The sequence below is a fragment of the Liolophura sinensis genome, chromosome 1 (genome assembly GCF_032854445.1).
Source record: "Liolophura sinensis isolate JHLJ2023 chromosome 1, CUHK_Ljap_v2, whole genome shotgun sequence".
NCBI classification, from domain to species: Eukaryota; Metazoa; Mollusca; class Polyplacophora; order Chitonida; family Chitonidae; genus Liolophura; species Liolophura sinensis.
The window spans coordinates 89,397,021-89,413,028 of NC_088295.1; the positions used below are offsets into that span (position 1 = coordinate 89,397,021).

At 40.8% G+C, this 16,008-nt stretch overlaps 1 protein-coding gene across 1 annotated transcript in view; it reads left to right on the plus strand.

The window, feature by feature from the left end:
• LOC135481766 (sex peptide receptor-like) overlaps positions 1-16,008 on the plus strand; it is a 138,464-nt gene that overhangs the window by 76,108 nt on the left and 46,348 nt on the right. Inside the window, exon 4 of the mRNA XM_064761451.1 lies at positions 15,580-15,615. The gene's annotated coding sequence lies outside the window, so the exon portion shown is untranslated. The remainder of the gene's footprint in view (positions 1-15,579; positions 15,616-16,008) is intronic.

The following is a 16,008-nucleotide window of genomic DNA, read 5'->3' on the forward strand; positions in this document are numbered from 1 at the left end:
ACTTGTGTCTGGCAGCCTTCTGCCTGATTGCCTATTAGCAAAATCGTCCACTCACATTAACCCCGGCCAAATCTCCGATAATCCCCATTCAAACCGTACAATGCTGGCGAGACACCATCCGTTTCTAGATTATCCAGTACGAAGTTATTGCAAACTGTTCTCTTTGCATGATTCAGTTCTAATTTTGGATTTATGTATTTTCTTAGTTCGTTGGTAGTTTGTGTTAAACTTTGTATTGGAAATTGACCTTTCGATCATTGACATGGAACACCCCATCTTGGCTGACGGCTGGTATACGAATATCTGTTTGGACACATAGAACAGTTTTTCCGTATGCCGTAGCGGTTATTATGGCACAAATGGCATTTAAAGCACAGGTGTATCTGCGAGCTAGAGAGCTAAGCAGTGTGGAGAGCGGACCACTGAGGTGAACTGCATATCGTGATCTCTGACTATTTGTCTGACTTATTCATTTCCAGCCATTACCGTTATGTGTTATGGAATTATCATTTATCGGAGGGTAAAATGTGTAAGACAATCAATGATTCTCCCCAAAGCAATCAAGTCATAACTTTACTTGTCTACGAGGATGCTAACGGGGGTTATGTTGTCGTTGTTTCCATTAAGGACGTCTGTGTATTGGTAAACCTCTGTCAGCAAAAACTCTGTCAGGAGTCAGGCACCATCGGATAACTCTGCTTCGTTTCACATGAAATGGACTTTTAAAACAACGCTGCTACTGATAACATAAACAACACTCGCTTAAAGGTCATGTAGTGAGGGTACGTGTATCCACATTGTCCACAAGATTGCTTCCTCTGCCCATCATTGTAGTTTTTATTGACTAAATATAGTTCAGATTTTGAAACCGTATTAAACTTCTTTCCACGACTTCTCATTGTTATCGAGAAGCCCGAGTGCAAGACATCATCAGCCTTTGACAGTGTCGCATTTATTGCGAACTATAGCTTGATTATATGTGTGTTGTATTTAGACCAATATCATTGCATGCCCTCTCAATTTTCGCTCATTTTTTTATGTCTTATATTTTGTTTTGAACAAAGCATGTTGAAAGTGTTTTGGCGGTTTTAAGTAACAATTTGTTCCCCAAAGATGCTATTTGTGGCCCAGTCCGCATGGTCCTTACTATAGGGTTTATCTTGCCAAGTTCGCCGACTAGCGGAAATCAAGGCTAGATTGGATTTCAGCGCAACCAAAGTGATTTGAAAGTTCACCGTTTTCAGGGCAGTCTAACATACGTACAACGTTGAATACGGGGGAATACCAGTGTTTACTCCATTGATTCCTGAATAGCAAGATTAAAGCCGTTTGCGCGACTTCCATCTGTTTTTCTGTTTACATTTCGTTGTTACACATACCAGTTGGCCGAAAGTTTCTAACGTTTTTTGTGTAAAAATCCATTTCGCCATCAATGCAAAAACTACCGAGATGTCACTGCCATAAGTGCACAGTTCGCGAGAGAGCATTGCGGAAATCAGGATGATTTGTATGTTCCTTTAATCCCTTCGGCAAACCTGTAGGACGTTGGCAAACTTCGCTGGAGAAATAAGGTCAAACAGATTTGTGGCCCTCTTACCCAGCAATTTCTAGAGTCGAATTTTGCTAACAAATTTGGGTTAGTGATTTGTGCATCGAGACCCATGGTTATTGAGCTGAAGGTCTTGGAAAATGTGTTGAGTGAAGAAATTATAGTGAAAGGGCTCTACCCCCCCCCCCCCTCTCTCTCTCTCTCTCTCTCTCATCTCTCTCTCCTCTCTCTCTCTCAATCTCTCTCTCTCTCTCTCTCTCTCTCTCTCTCTCTCTCCTCTCTCTCTCTCTCTCATCTCTCTCTCTCTCTCTCTCTCTCGACGAGGGAGAGGAGATAAGATAGCGCTCAATCATCTGCTTCTGTTTTATGGGATTTGGTCCAGTTGATGGCACAAGTGCTGGATCAAATAATCTCTAACATTATTAACTTGTGTCACTCGGCCAGTAGTGCGTGGACATCTCCTTTAATGCTATAACGGGAAAAGACAAACTGTCCAGCAGTTTGAGTCGATTAACCTTGGCAAGTGGAAAAGTGCATTTAGCCGAGAGTGATCGACTTCCAAGGTGTTGCCCTCTTTGGCGATTATCTGGTGATATGTAACCCGGGTTATCTTTGGCTAAATTTGAGATCTACCGTTTAAACGGATCAATTCTTGCTGGCTGGGTTTGCTTCTTGATCGCCGTCTATGGCCGGTCCGCTTCGTCTGGATGTCTGAAACGCGCGGTTGGAAGACAACACTTTTCTGGTAAGGGTATCAGAAGGCGATTTCCAAGCACTCTGAATTCCATGTGTACTTAAGATTTCAAGAGTTAGGACCCTAGATCCAACAATAGAAAGTTGGCCACAGCTTTCAATTCCATGGCTTAATGGTACAATGCGAGCTGTAAATATGCTTCAATTTACAAAACACACATCATGCTTTTGTTTGTTTTAAGGCAAACGTATTATAAATTACGCTCATATATTTTAGATTAAACTTGGCACTTTAAAATGGCACAGCCAACCGAGTCCTAAGTGTGTGTTTACATGTACACTTAGTACATGATTGCTGTCACCTGTACACTAAATATGTATAGGCGAGATAGCAATATTATTAGTTTTTTGTTACTTTTTTATTATCAGCATATGTAACCATTTAGAAGGCAGGTAAGAGTTGCTACAAAACAAGATGCCACATAACAATAAACAGCACGATCACTTTCGCTACAACGGCGAGTTTATGGCTGAGGAACTATAAGTTGTTGCTTGCAGAGGATGCCAAGCATGCAATTCCAAGGATGCTATAAAAATGTTAACTGGTTCCAATTCCGGACGAGAACATCAGGTGTTCACAACAATCTTATCGGCAGTGGCTAAGGTATCTTCTGATACACATTTAGCTTTGGGTTAGACGTTATTTTACTGTCGTTTTATAACCTCTTTAAGGTGGTCATACGGATATGTTCGGATAGAGCTCGTCGTAAATACAGATCATGCTTAATTAACCATGTGTTCATGTCGACTTTGGGGCACTTAATATGCGGGCTGCGTTTGCCATGTGAGCGTGGACACTTGAGTGTGAACATGCCCTGTACGGTCAACTTCGGTAGTTATCAAGTGGCCGGTCTGGTTTCTCTTTGATCACCTTGTATATCTCTGGCCATGTGTTTTTCTTCTTCTTTCCACATGGAGGCCCTTCACAATCAGCCACTCCCATCGTCCGAATTCTTAAGAAGGATTTTGGCCCCAGTCCTGTTTTAACGAGACAGACTACAATACACCGGGGTTTACACAAAATTACATAGTATGTAATTCTAAATTCTCTTCAATTTCGAAAAAAAAAGCAGTGAAGTCGACAATAATGCCCTTTCGGAAAAAGTTCTCACTTCCTCGAGATTCTGGGAAAGGACAGAAAAGAACCCGATAATGTGACTGACTAGACTTGCCGATGCACCCATGAGCACGGTTTTCACAAACGTAACCGTATTTTCACAAACGTTTCAGAAACGTAACTCAAGTTACACATTCTCCTTGAATGTATGTTTGTGTAAAAGCGACTGTGTATAGACATATCCCATGGCTGTGTTGGAGCCTCGTGTTCTCTCACTGCATGCACAATGAGCAAAGACAACCCGACATACACTCTTGTAGGAGCATTGATACAGGAAAGCCCAACTTGATTACAGCTATCACTTGGATCAGTTGGTTTCTTTGAGCATTACCTGGATGTCTTCATATGGAGAAATGGAGTAACACAATGCAGTCAGACATGGATGCTGAATCTTTTTTCTGCACGAAATCAGCGTATCTGTCTGCAATATTAATTGAAAGCATTCGGTCAGAGTCGTGATATTGAAAACTGAGCATTCGCATGCTGTTCGGCAGTTACTGATGAATAATTGGTAATTTATCACAAGCGTTCGCTGTTTACAAGTCAAGTCGCCTAGACGCAATCAAATGCACGTTTTTTGCCGAGCCAGCATTGGTGTAAATGAAATGGCTCCAACACATGCAACTTGCCCAGTAATGTGCTTACGCAATGTTACTTCGCGCCGCTGAATATAACAAGCCAAATGTAAAAGCGGTTGACCACCAGCACAGAGGAACTATTTATACCACTAGAAGCCACACTAGACATCTCCCCACTGAACCCAGAAGCCCGTAATTTAGCCGTTCCAAAATTGGAAATGCGATTTATGACTGTAAAAAGGCATCCCAGGATAGCATATGGCTGTGATGGGCAGAACTGCGAGACTCACCAGTTTGAGTTTTAGCTACAGAACCTGATAAGGTTTTGACATTTGAATTTTGGCTATTTTAGAGGCTAAAATCATCCTGCATATAGAACAGTTTTGAGTCACATCTGTCTGTAATTCTGTGTCATGCGCGAGGCTTAATCTCTGAACAGAATTACGTCAGTCTGGGCTACACTGCTCTCTGTTCGCCATTTCTGCAGCATCAAATGCTGGACAATAATTTAATGAGATGGCGTTTAGACTATGACAGACGGACTCCATATTCCACCCCCACTCTGACGAGTATCGATGATGAAACGCTAGCACTTGTTCGCCCGCAGAAACACTGGGGGAAATCCTGTCTTTAGCATGGAGTGCACTCCAGTAAAGTATGCACTGACAAAAGTTGCCATGCCTTTATTGGCTTTCCTAATGGCGCTGCTCTTGCATGTGACGTCGGTCCACGTTGACTACACTCTGAGAACTTGCCTCTAAAATTAAATTTACCGTCGTTTTGTAACTGGAAATATAGAACTAGTACGTGGATATGGGGCTGTGGCGGGGTGGGGGTGGTTTGAGATGGGCAGATTTCTCGCATACTGTGCGGTAAATCAATTTGTTCGCGGAACAAGATAAGTGGTGGGTCGATGGGATCTCTCCATCAAATCACAATGGATCTTTGATGTTTTGTTGCTTTTTGCATATTAACACTTTGCATCGATAACACAAAGTTCCTCCTTAACGTTCGTAGTGTCCAATAACATTCGAAAACATACGGCTATGTGTCTCATTGCAGTCAGTGTTACTTGTATAATAGCGGTTTTTCATTCATAGCACAGTGCACTGTCACATGCTGCCCACCTTGAGAGTGTTACAGTGTATACACTCTCATTAGCCCCTACTCAGTTAAGCTAACTTTTCATTTACATTTCCATCTGCAATTTTCGCAAGTAAGGCACCGTTCTTGTAAAAAAACTAAACATCTCCCGCCCTAACTTGCAGCTGAAACTCATCAAACATTCAATGTTGTTAATTTTCTCACGTCGAATAGACTAATTTCGTTGCTGATGTAGATTAGTTTGCACAAATGCTTTTTCATGTGTTTTACATTTGTCTATTTTTACAAATCGAGTTTTGTTTGCTTGGTTTCTTCATTTGTCAACATCATACAGTGACAATGGATAATTAGCCATCTTTTTACACCGTTCTTCAGTCTGCTTTAGATATCCTTTAAGCTTACACGTGGTCAGCTGGGGCTGTGTTAAGATATGGGGGGATTTGTGACAATAAACTTGAACCTGGTTTTCTCGGGTTTAACAACCCAAGTTAAAACGTACCCTGAGCCACTTAGAAACATTATACTACGTCTACGCCATTAGGTCAGACTTCTGTGTTCAAAAGCTGTGAGTGTGCTTAACTTTTCACTTTATTACGGCTTTGAGTGGGTAATTTACTGACGCTATCCGTTCTATGCTAACAAAAAACGGCAAAATGCAATTTAAATGAAATTCTCTTTAGCTGGTGATAAGATGCCTGCATGGCTAGGTGATGGGAGATGGGATTTTGGCTCTCTATGCTCTACAGTCTTCACAAAAAAGCGTTTTGTTGTGGAGGCCTGAGTATAATGTTTAATATGACCGCGATACCTGTGGGCGAAGGCTGATGACAGAACGCAACAGATTCGCTGTCAATGCCCTATTGTTGATGGGTCTTGGCACCTTATTCACCTATGATGTAGTGTCAATGCCAACTTCACGCGGGGAGTATTTCTCGTACTATTGTCGCTCAGACCTGTGGCCGCATAAATATTTTATTGTTAAAGTAACGATGGCGTCAATCCTAGGTGTTGAATTTAAGCTTTTCCCTTTCTTTTTCCTTGAACACGAGCACAGTGTATGTTTATGTTTCCGTTTGACAAGACATTCGTCGATTTCTTACAAAACATACGTTTACATGCTGCAAATTTACCGCTGTAATGGTAAGAGAGGAGGCTTAAAGAGGAATCCTGGGTGAAATACCAGGATTACTTAACCGTATCCTCGTGTAAAACCTGTCTTAATTACAACTTTCTCTATTAATATCGATGGTTTATTGTTTCAGACCAGACAAGATGTTGTTCCACATATGACATCATGTGGATAATACCAATGTTTAAGTTAGATATATGTCTAATCAAGTCTCTAACAATAAATTGAAATACATCATACTGGATAATATCCTGTGGCATACTGAAATATTAATTCTAGAAAGCATACTCGTGTCAGGTTGCTCTATCACGTAATCTCTGGGATAAATTAAACAGTGTGTATATTACAAGAGACGTTACGTATTGCACATGTATCCCAGACTGCTATTGGATTAGCCTGACAGGTGTACTCATTTTCACTGGGGTACATGACGTGTTATCGGACAAGCTGTGCGGGTAATTTGCAAAGGTAAACAACACCTGGTCTCGGTAATGAAAACATAAATGCACAAAATCTGTTTTTGAAACTCTACGTGAATATCTGCGTTGAAATTAAGGTACTAAGTAACATTTGGGGACACTGAGTCTTAGTTTAATCCCGGTTTATTGTTACACAAATCACTGACAGAATGGGATAGTATAAGGCAGATTTAAGACTGAATGAGGATGATATTCTCTCAGAATACGAATACCGTACCAGATTGAAGGAATGAATTTTTAGGGTTTCACGCTGCTCTGGCAGTATTTCAGCCCAGTTATGTCCTTCTACATCTGAATGATAGCATCCAAAGTCAGGACGAAAAGTGAACAAACCCTGCTTAAAACCAACTAAACCACAAGTATCAGTTAAAATTCGAAAGCCAGCAACGGTGTCATAGCATCGTGAACGCATTTTGCCATAAACGAAGACCTATAATGTTCACCGGGGCCACATACTAGAGAGATGTGGTTAGTCGCCTTTCAAGCCAGGTTTACATAAAGGGCTTAGATTCTTTTTGGGGGTTGGAGAGGGTGCGGTACTTGGTTAAGAGGAAAGTTGTTGAAAAGCATATGCATATTCTGTATTACCAGAAGTCCACTACCTAGAATTTATTTATTTATTTATTTGATTGGTGTTTTACGCCGTACTCAAGAATATTTCACTTATACGACGGTGGCCAGCATTATGGTGGGTGGAAACCGGGTACAGCCCGGGGGAAACCCACGACCTTCAGCAGGCTTCTGGTAGACCTTCCCACTTACGGCCGGAGAGGAAGCCAGCATGACACTACCTAGAAGGATGCAACTTCCCTATAGCTAGTCTCGACGGCACTTTACACTTCTTAGCTCTTTAACACATTATGTGACGTAACTGCGCAGCCATGTATTTTTCTTTCTCTTTATTGCGCAGCAAACGTTTGAGAAACCGCTGTTGCATAATTGGTTCCAAACGCCGTTGTGTTGAAACAGACTTTAAAAGATTACGGCAACGAAAAAAAAAAGTTTTGCAAAAGGGCAGCAATGTTTTTGATAGTAATTACTTGATAGTTGCTTGGAAATATAAAAATAGTCAATGGGTTCTTAACTGCATAGCAACGATGATCAGCGTAGTCGTAGTTTTTAAATACTGTGCTTCAGTTTCAAGGTGTGGCCAGTTCTTGTAGCGGCCGTTTACAATTAGATTTCCCATGATTCAGTTCACAATTTCCACCCAAGAGGTTGGCATATTTCTCACCAGGTGGCGCGAGCTTCTACAGATGACGTAACATGTGTACTGTGCCACGTAGATTAGCTATACGGGAGTTTTCTACTTCTAGGTAATGGACTTCTGATGTTATGTATATGGAATATGGAATCGAGACTATCGTGTAAAAAGACTACATTATGGATAACAAAACGTAAAACAACAGTGAGTGAGTGAGTGGGGTTTAACGTCGTACTCAACAATTTTTCAGTCATAGGAAGACGAAGGAATCATTAGGGTGCATGTACGTGTAATGTGCCTCCTTATTGCAGGATGGATTTCCACCGCTCTTTTATTTAGTGCTGGTTCACTGAAAAGTGAGACGACTTACCGAAGGCAAGTAGGTCGCCCCGCCCGAGCCATTATACTGATACGGGTCAACCAGTCGTTGCACTATCCCCTTCATGCTGAACGCCAAGCGAGGAAGTTACAACTTCCTCTTTTAAAGTCTTAGGTGTGACTCGATCAAGTCGATCAAGGATTGATCCTGGATCTACCGGTCCCGAAGCGGACGCTCTACCAACTGTGCTATCCGGGTCAGTCTAAAACAACAGTGTGATAGTTGACTAATGGTCTCATGTAACCGGTAAAACTGTTCATGTAAATTTTTAAGTACGAAAAGTACGTCCCGCGCATGCAGTGGTTAAATATAAAGCAAATACGGTATAGGCATACACATGTAACGCAGCTATGCTTTATAAGTGTATCTAAGTCCAGTTAAACCGGAGAATGAGAATATAACCATGGCACCGTTTAAAAACTTATGTGCTTATATGAACAGTTGCATAAAAACCAGACTGAGATACTTTTTCTTGCTTTAACGCATGATAGTTTGAGTAATACATATATGGGTCTTTCAATGTTTTAAACATAAAGAGTTTTCTATTACATACATATGTATTACCGAGATTATTGAAAAGTTCTTAGTGCGTCTACATGTACTTCCGGTTACAATTATATCTATAGTTTTAGGAGATTGCAATGCTAATTATATTAATGAAACTGTCATGGGAATTTGACTTTAGGCTTTGTTTTAGCGGTTGGCGGACTATTATTATGTTATCTTGTGAGGCATATAACTTATTTTGTGGAATATAACATGTCTCCATTTATCTGCCCTTGGATTTCTTCCTAAAGTGTTTTAATCTCCTGACTCAGTCTCAACAACATCTTGTGTTTTAATGGATTTAAGGAAGACGTGATAGGCAAATGGATATCATGATCTGAACAGATACAGTAACAGCCCTAACACATCTAGTCGATTGCCTTTCGCTCTCCGGTTTGTTGACGAAAGGACTTACATCTTAACAGCTTCCACTGACACCGCAATTGCTATGTGTTAGATCTTCTGATTGTTTCGGCTTTCGTCCGGGACCAATTTATAAGTCTGACCTTTCGGGACTCGAAAATTACCACCGAAATTCAATTAGAAGTGCAGTTGACTGAAAACTGTTGCTTTATAACTGGGGGAGTTTGAGGCCATTGCTTGGGGTGATTTCCGGCCAAAATGGTCATAGGACTGGGGTAAAGTTGTTGTTGCCAAACGGTCTAGATCAAAGCCTAGTGTGTTTATTTTTATCTGTACCTTGAAAATTGCATCTCTGTTCTACCCCATATCTCTGTGGTTAGATCGATTTCAATTACGCAGGAGTCGGTGCTGGTGAGAATAAAGGGCAGCAAAACTCGCATCCACAAAATTCCGTCAGCCCAAGTAGATTAATAACGTTTATATGTTTTTACATTTACGTATGGCGTGATTTTAACCTTATACTTGTCTCGCTGTTTTCCCGTGAAACGGGGAAGAAGTGATTACTCGTTTGCGCTGTGTTTCGTGATTCTACAAGAGGATTACACTTGAGTTAAGCTAAACCTCATTTTTCTAAGTGCTGACGTATACAACGTGTTACACTTGCCAAAACACATTTGTGAATTTAGCACCAATACAGTGAAAGAGATAATGTTTTCGGCGGAGTATGATTTAAGACAAGGAGACGCGCCCGTCTGCTATGTATAGTACAATTTAATTATTGATATGCTGTAGTTTCTTTGTTAAGATATTGCAGCGTAATAGTTTTTTGTGGTGTTCACGTGGCAGACAAGACGTGTTCACCATCTCCTTATTTATTTCATGCTTTGCATAAAATACGTTTTATCTAATCTAGAAAGGCCATAAACTAGTCCTCAGACAGCTCATAAGCTTTGCAGTGACGATTCAGTATGGGTTATTCATATGCGTGCGGACAGTGTTCTTCAATAATTTTAACCAAACTGTATTTAACAAAATGCATCTTAGCAAGATATCGACACATCCCATGCGGTAAACAGTCCAACATGAATGTTCACTGCTGTCAGTCAACTTCTCAAGTTCGATGTTTTACTTCTGTCACTGATAGCCAGACGATGTTTAGACTTCTTGTGTTGTAATGTCTTGTGAATGTGCATCTCTTTTTGTTATATTCATGCACTTGTTAACTCTCTCCTGTTTGCATCATTTGCAAATTTATACAGGCCAGTTAGGATTTAATAATTTTATACTTTATCTTCTCTGATATTTCACCACTCCTTGGTGGCCATAATGATATAATGTTTTTGAACATTTCAAGGCTATCCTCAAACAGTTTTAAGAAACTAGTTCTTCTTCAAAGAATGATGCGAAGTAAGAAATTTTAATACGTAAATTGAATCGTCTGATCTAATAATGGTTATGATATGTAGCCGTTTACCCTAGATCTGACACAGTAGTTACCATCTGGATGTGTTCGCTCTGAACTGTAAATCGTTAAATGTGAAAATTACTTCAAAGACTTAACTAGGATGTTACTCGTACGTTTGAAGACCATTGTTACGTCCATTTTGGATTGGATCTTTTTTGCTTTCATGCATATAAAGGAATGAACACATGTCACGGCCATGCATGCTTGACACTTCACAGGACTGGAGAGAACATTGGTTCACTATAATCAGGTGCGTTAATGATTCCACTTTTTAAGTCATACAGAAGGTCCACAATTACTTACCCAATTCCATGATCTTGGGCTTGGGTTTGTTCACATAGCTCCGATTTCCTTAAGTTTTGACCCATGCTAAGACGTTTGCCGGGGAAATCGATGGTGGTCACGTGATGTGACTTCCTCGTTCACTTAAAATTGCAACGAATCCTTTTGTTGTACCCTCGGAGATTTACAATGTGGGAGAGACAGGCTCAGAAGGAGCCACTGTTACCAATCTCGAAATCCTAAAGATTAAATTTGACGACTCGAGATTTGTGATCGTGCAGAGAATATTTTCGCTTGTGAGAATTATAGTACCAAATCTCTCCGTGCTCTTTTTGGAATATATCTTCGGGTTTATTTGACAAGTTCATGTCTATTAGGAAGACCAACAGAAAGTGCAGAGATATTTCCAGTGAACAAGTGAAAGCGTAATTATGCCTCTGTTAAAGTATGTTGGTGTTTTCTCAAACCCCTAAGGGTAAAGAGACATGCTGAGTAGTGTGAAATAAATATTTCTTGTGATCAATGGACACATCAGGTGCATTTGTCAAAATACTTACAGCGTCCAGTTGAGCGCATTCACGCGAACCTATCCACATTGAAGGTTCCGTTCAGTGAAAAGGTTATTTACTACACCTTTGCATATGAATCTTCTGCATTTTAGCAATCCTGCTTACAGATGCCCCCCCCCCCCCCCCCCACCACACACACACAAACACACCCACTCCATCCTTGTCAACACAAGATTAAAACTTTTTGCTGTCTTAAGGAAGTCTACAGTAACCAATAATGCTATGTTGGATAGTTCGTAGATGCGAGTTGACTGCATAATGCGAGTTCCGTTGACCTTGGTGTTCAGGGATATAGCAAACGCGATTAAGATAAATTGCCAGCCATTTTAGCACATTGATTAAATGAATTGAGAATTTGGGTGTCCTCACAACGGTGGTGGTGGACAAGTGAGAAATCCCTGCAGACAAGCGGGAAGGCGTAGATTCTCCCGGCTACACAGTCGTATTTCAGTCCGTACTAATTAGCCTCTAGACCAAACCACATTCAAACCGTTGAGTCTCTAGCTTCTGTCTAAGAGAACGGGAATTCCGTTTGATCCGGATAAATCCGAAGCTTAGCGCTGTATACACATCCCTGTCTAATACCTGCATAGTGTGGTGTGAACAAGTGGCGCGATTAACATATGTCTTCGTTGCGTTTGGACTTTAACATTAAAATGAGATGATCTTTGTGACAAGTTTGATGCCATTGATTCAATTGCACACTAAGATAATTTATATTAAACTATTGTTTTCGTATGTTAATGGTGTAATGGGAGCTTTAAACTTGTTCCATTCACTTAACTAGAGGCCTGGGTGTAAGACGGCATGGGCTTTTGCGCAATGTCGCAGCTATATTGTGGTTTTGCGCTTACTTATTAACTTATTTATTTATTTCTTTATTTATTTATTTCTTTATTTGCTCAGTACCGAAGAATAACGGTGAGGCTGGTGCCTGTCAGTTGTCTTTATCGCACGATGTCTGCTGGCGGATAAGCTTTTACCTAAGATGCTAATGTCGTTCATCATTCCAGCTATTAACTTGTCACAGACGGCGATCTTTTCATTACTCTCCTTTGTCGGTAATTGCCTGCTTAGCTGGAAGCCTATGGCTGACTGTACATCTCAACTGATTTGACCAAAACCTAATAGATGAAAGGTGGGGAACAAGTGTCCGTGAAAGCTATGGTAACAACAATTTCCGAATTACTAAACGTCATGTGGTTCCTGCAATGCACACAGCTATGCTTGTGAATGTCACAGCAGATGTTAGTGTTGACTCCAAGAGAGAAGTATCCAAGAAACGTCATTTGATTCATCAGTGTGTCTCTCAGCTCACTATTAGTCATATCACTCGTGTAAAGATATTTTGACAGGTGTCCCTAAAAGTTGCGGGCTCGTTAATATTTATAACTTTCTTTCGCCTTATTCCGGATTAGAGAATATATCGCTATCCATACGTCAGTGGTTGATGAAAAATGTCGAGGCTTACTTTGGACTATGACCTTAGTTATATGGCGAACACAGATACCGTCTGGCCAATTTCACCAAATACGGTCCACCAATGTAACATATTGGCTAGACAGATATGCATTAAATTAAACCTCCGACAAAAACACGGTTTTAAAGGACAACCGACGTCAAAGAAACATAGTACCAGCCTTAAATCGCCTCTTTCCCCGACAGTTACTGATAATCCCCCAACCACCGGCGGATTGGCCCTAGTTTTGAGTTGTCAATTGTTGGCGGTCTAATTTAGGGTACGTGTCACTATCTTGATGTGTACAGACGCGCGTTGATCGCTTACGTGTGTGCGATCTCAGAAAGATAGTGAACGTCTAGTTAAACATTTGCAAACCATAATTCATCACCACTCTAGGAGAAAAATGAAATATGAGGCTTCCCACTAATGTCCGTTTTCTTTGACTGCTTATGTCCGGTTGATTTGATCCTTCCATTTAGAAAGGGCGAATGGCTATTTTATCTAAACGGCACTGTGTTTAATGGTTTACAAACCATTAGCAACAAACGCTTCCTGTCGCAAGGTTTCTCGAGAAATTATCTGAACTTATTGCAACAGCTAAGCAAGCGGAGCTCATTGCACTTTTTTTAATCTCATAATTTATTTTCAACCTGCAGAGCAATTGCTCTGTTACGATGTAGTTCCGGTGTAAATTGCTTCTGTGTGAGCGAAATCTTATCCCTGAAGCCATTTAAGCAAGCACTGCCCATTCTCCGTTAAATGTACCCCTGCCTAGCCCAGTGCGACCCTGTAGTTGGCATAGGTAAACACCCCACCTCCATCTCGCAAAACATTTTATGATGCCTATAGCGTCGTTACATGTGTGTATATAATCCAGCAAGCTGGACTGTTGAAAAGATTACAACACGACATCAACAAATGCATGTGTATGTCACACATTAGTGGCATACACATGTATTTGTCATTGAAAGTACCACATATGCGGCACAGAGCAATTACAAACACATGTATTTGACATTGGTTGTACCACATATGCGCCACACATTAGTAACATACACATGTATTTGGCATTGGAAGTAGCACATATACGTCACACATTGGTGACATACACATGTAATTGTCAACAGAAGTACCACATACGAGGCACACAGCGGTCACATACATATGCACTTGACATGAAAAGCAGCACATAAGTGTCATACAGCGGTCACATACATATGTATTTGGCATTAGAGGTACCACATTTGCGTCATATATTGGTCACATCCACATGTATTTGACATTGGCAGTGCCACATTTGCGGCACACAACGGTGACATACACAAGTGTTTGACATTAGAGGTACCACATTTGCGGCACATAGCGTTCAAATACACATTTATTTCATATTATAGGCACCACATTTGCGGCACACAGCTGTTACATACACATATATGTCTTTAGAAGTACCACACTTGCGGCGCACAGCGGTCACATACACATGTATTTGGCATTAGAGGTACCACATTTACAGCACACAATGGTCACATGCTCAGCTTTTTGACGTACAGGAGTAACGTTTCACACATGCATCAAGCATTGTTCATACACACACACATGTATTTAACCAGGCCAGTGTGACTTTCCCAGCTGTGCTGATATTCCAGTTTTTAGTAGACCAGGTAAAGTTTTATATCTTTGCAATCAGTTTTGTGACTGAAACCCTGACAAATTAAGTCTTCAAGACAAAATAGACTTTAAAGGAAAGGAACATCACGTGATACGTACAAATGTTCAATTATTGGAAGAGATTGCTGTCCAATTTCTCCAAAAGAGGATCTCAAAACTTGTCTGACCGTTCTTAATCGAAAAGTGTACGATAAAAGTGTATAGCAAATAGCATGACGCATGTAGCCTGATCTGTCAAGAGGAGGCGTAATGGTGTAAGAACGGTGGGGGCCCCCCGGACTCCCAGGTTCGGGACCTCATTACCCCCAAAAGAGCATAGCTGTGATGCTTGTGTGAGCCCGAGAACTTGTCTCGTGTCTTTATTGTGTTTATTGCTTAAAAAACTCTGTATTTCAGAAACAAAATGAACCAAGGCACACCTTATTTTCAACACTAATAATATCTCCACATGGCGTCTATGGATAATGCTGACGTCTGTGTGGTATGCAACATCGTGCCTGATTCACTAAATCAAATTAACAATGTAAAGCCGACCGCGTATGTTGTTGCAGCCATTTCCGCGGATTTCCTCATTTCCACGAGAACATTATTCTGTCGACCAAAACACACCCTTGGTTTTCGGTACAATTTAAACTATTCACTGAACGTTTCCTTAAGTCGCTGCCTACCAAAAGGAGTATTGGGCACCATGTGAACACGGTCAATGCTGGATGCTTCAAGGCAAAGCTTCTTGGATAGCGAGTAAAATCGACACGCGCACCTTACATCTGAGCTCCAGGGACCACTGAAGCTTAGTTGGAGGTTTCCTACGAAATAATCACTTAAACTTTGCACTGTCGAGTTGATCAAGTATGGTTGGTGTTGTTTTTTTCTGTTTTCGGTTTTTATTTAAAAGTAGAACTAATGTGTCTGTTATTTCTCATTGTTTGCAGGTGTTGAGCTGTCACAGATTCATCGGCTGGTTCCAGGTAGGCAAGTGTGTCAGATTACATGCCGATGTTGTTTCTGGCTTTTGTAAAGGCAAAAATTCAGCGATCTAGATCAATAGGTCTTGCAGCTAAGGATGACTTTCTTCTATATTATCGACAATAGATGACGAGTGAAATGAAAGTATTCATAGTTCTATCCCAAGAGATCTATTTGAGCTAGAGAGGCGTGAGATAAGCAGCAAAAGGGGATTTACTCAGAATAAAGATGACCATTATTCTCCACACGGCAAACCTTTGACAGAGCTAATCAATGGCACACTTCATCTCTAAAGGAAGTAATTTTAATCAGACTTCAGCCTCTCAATTCAACAGATTTACCTGCCAGCAATATACCTTAATATTTTCCTTTTTGACATCTTGTGCTTTGTGTGT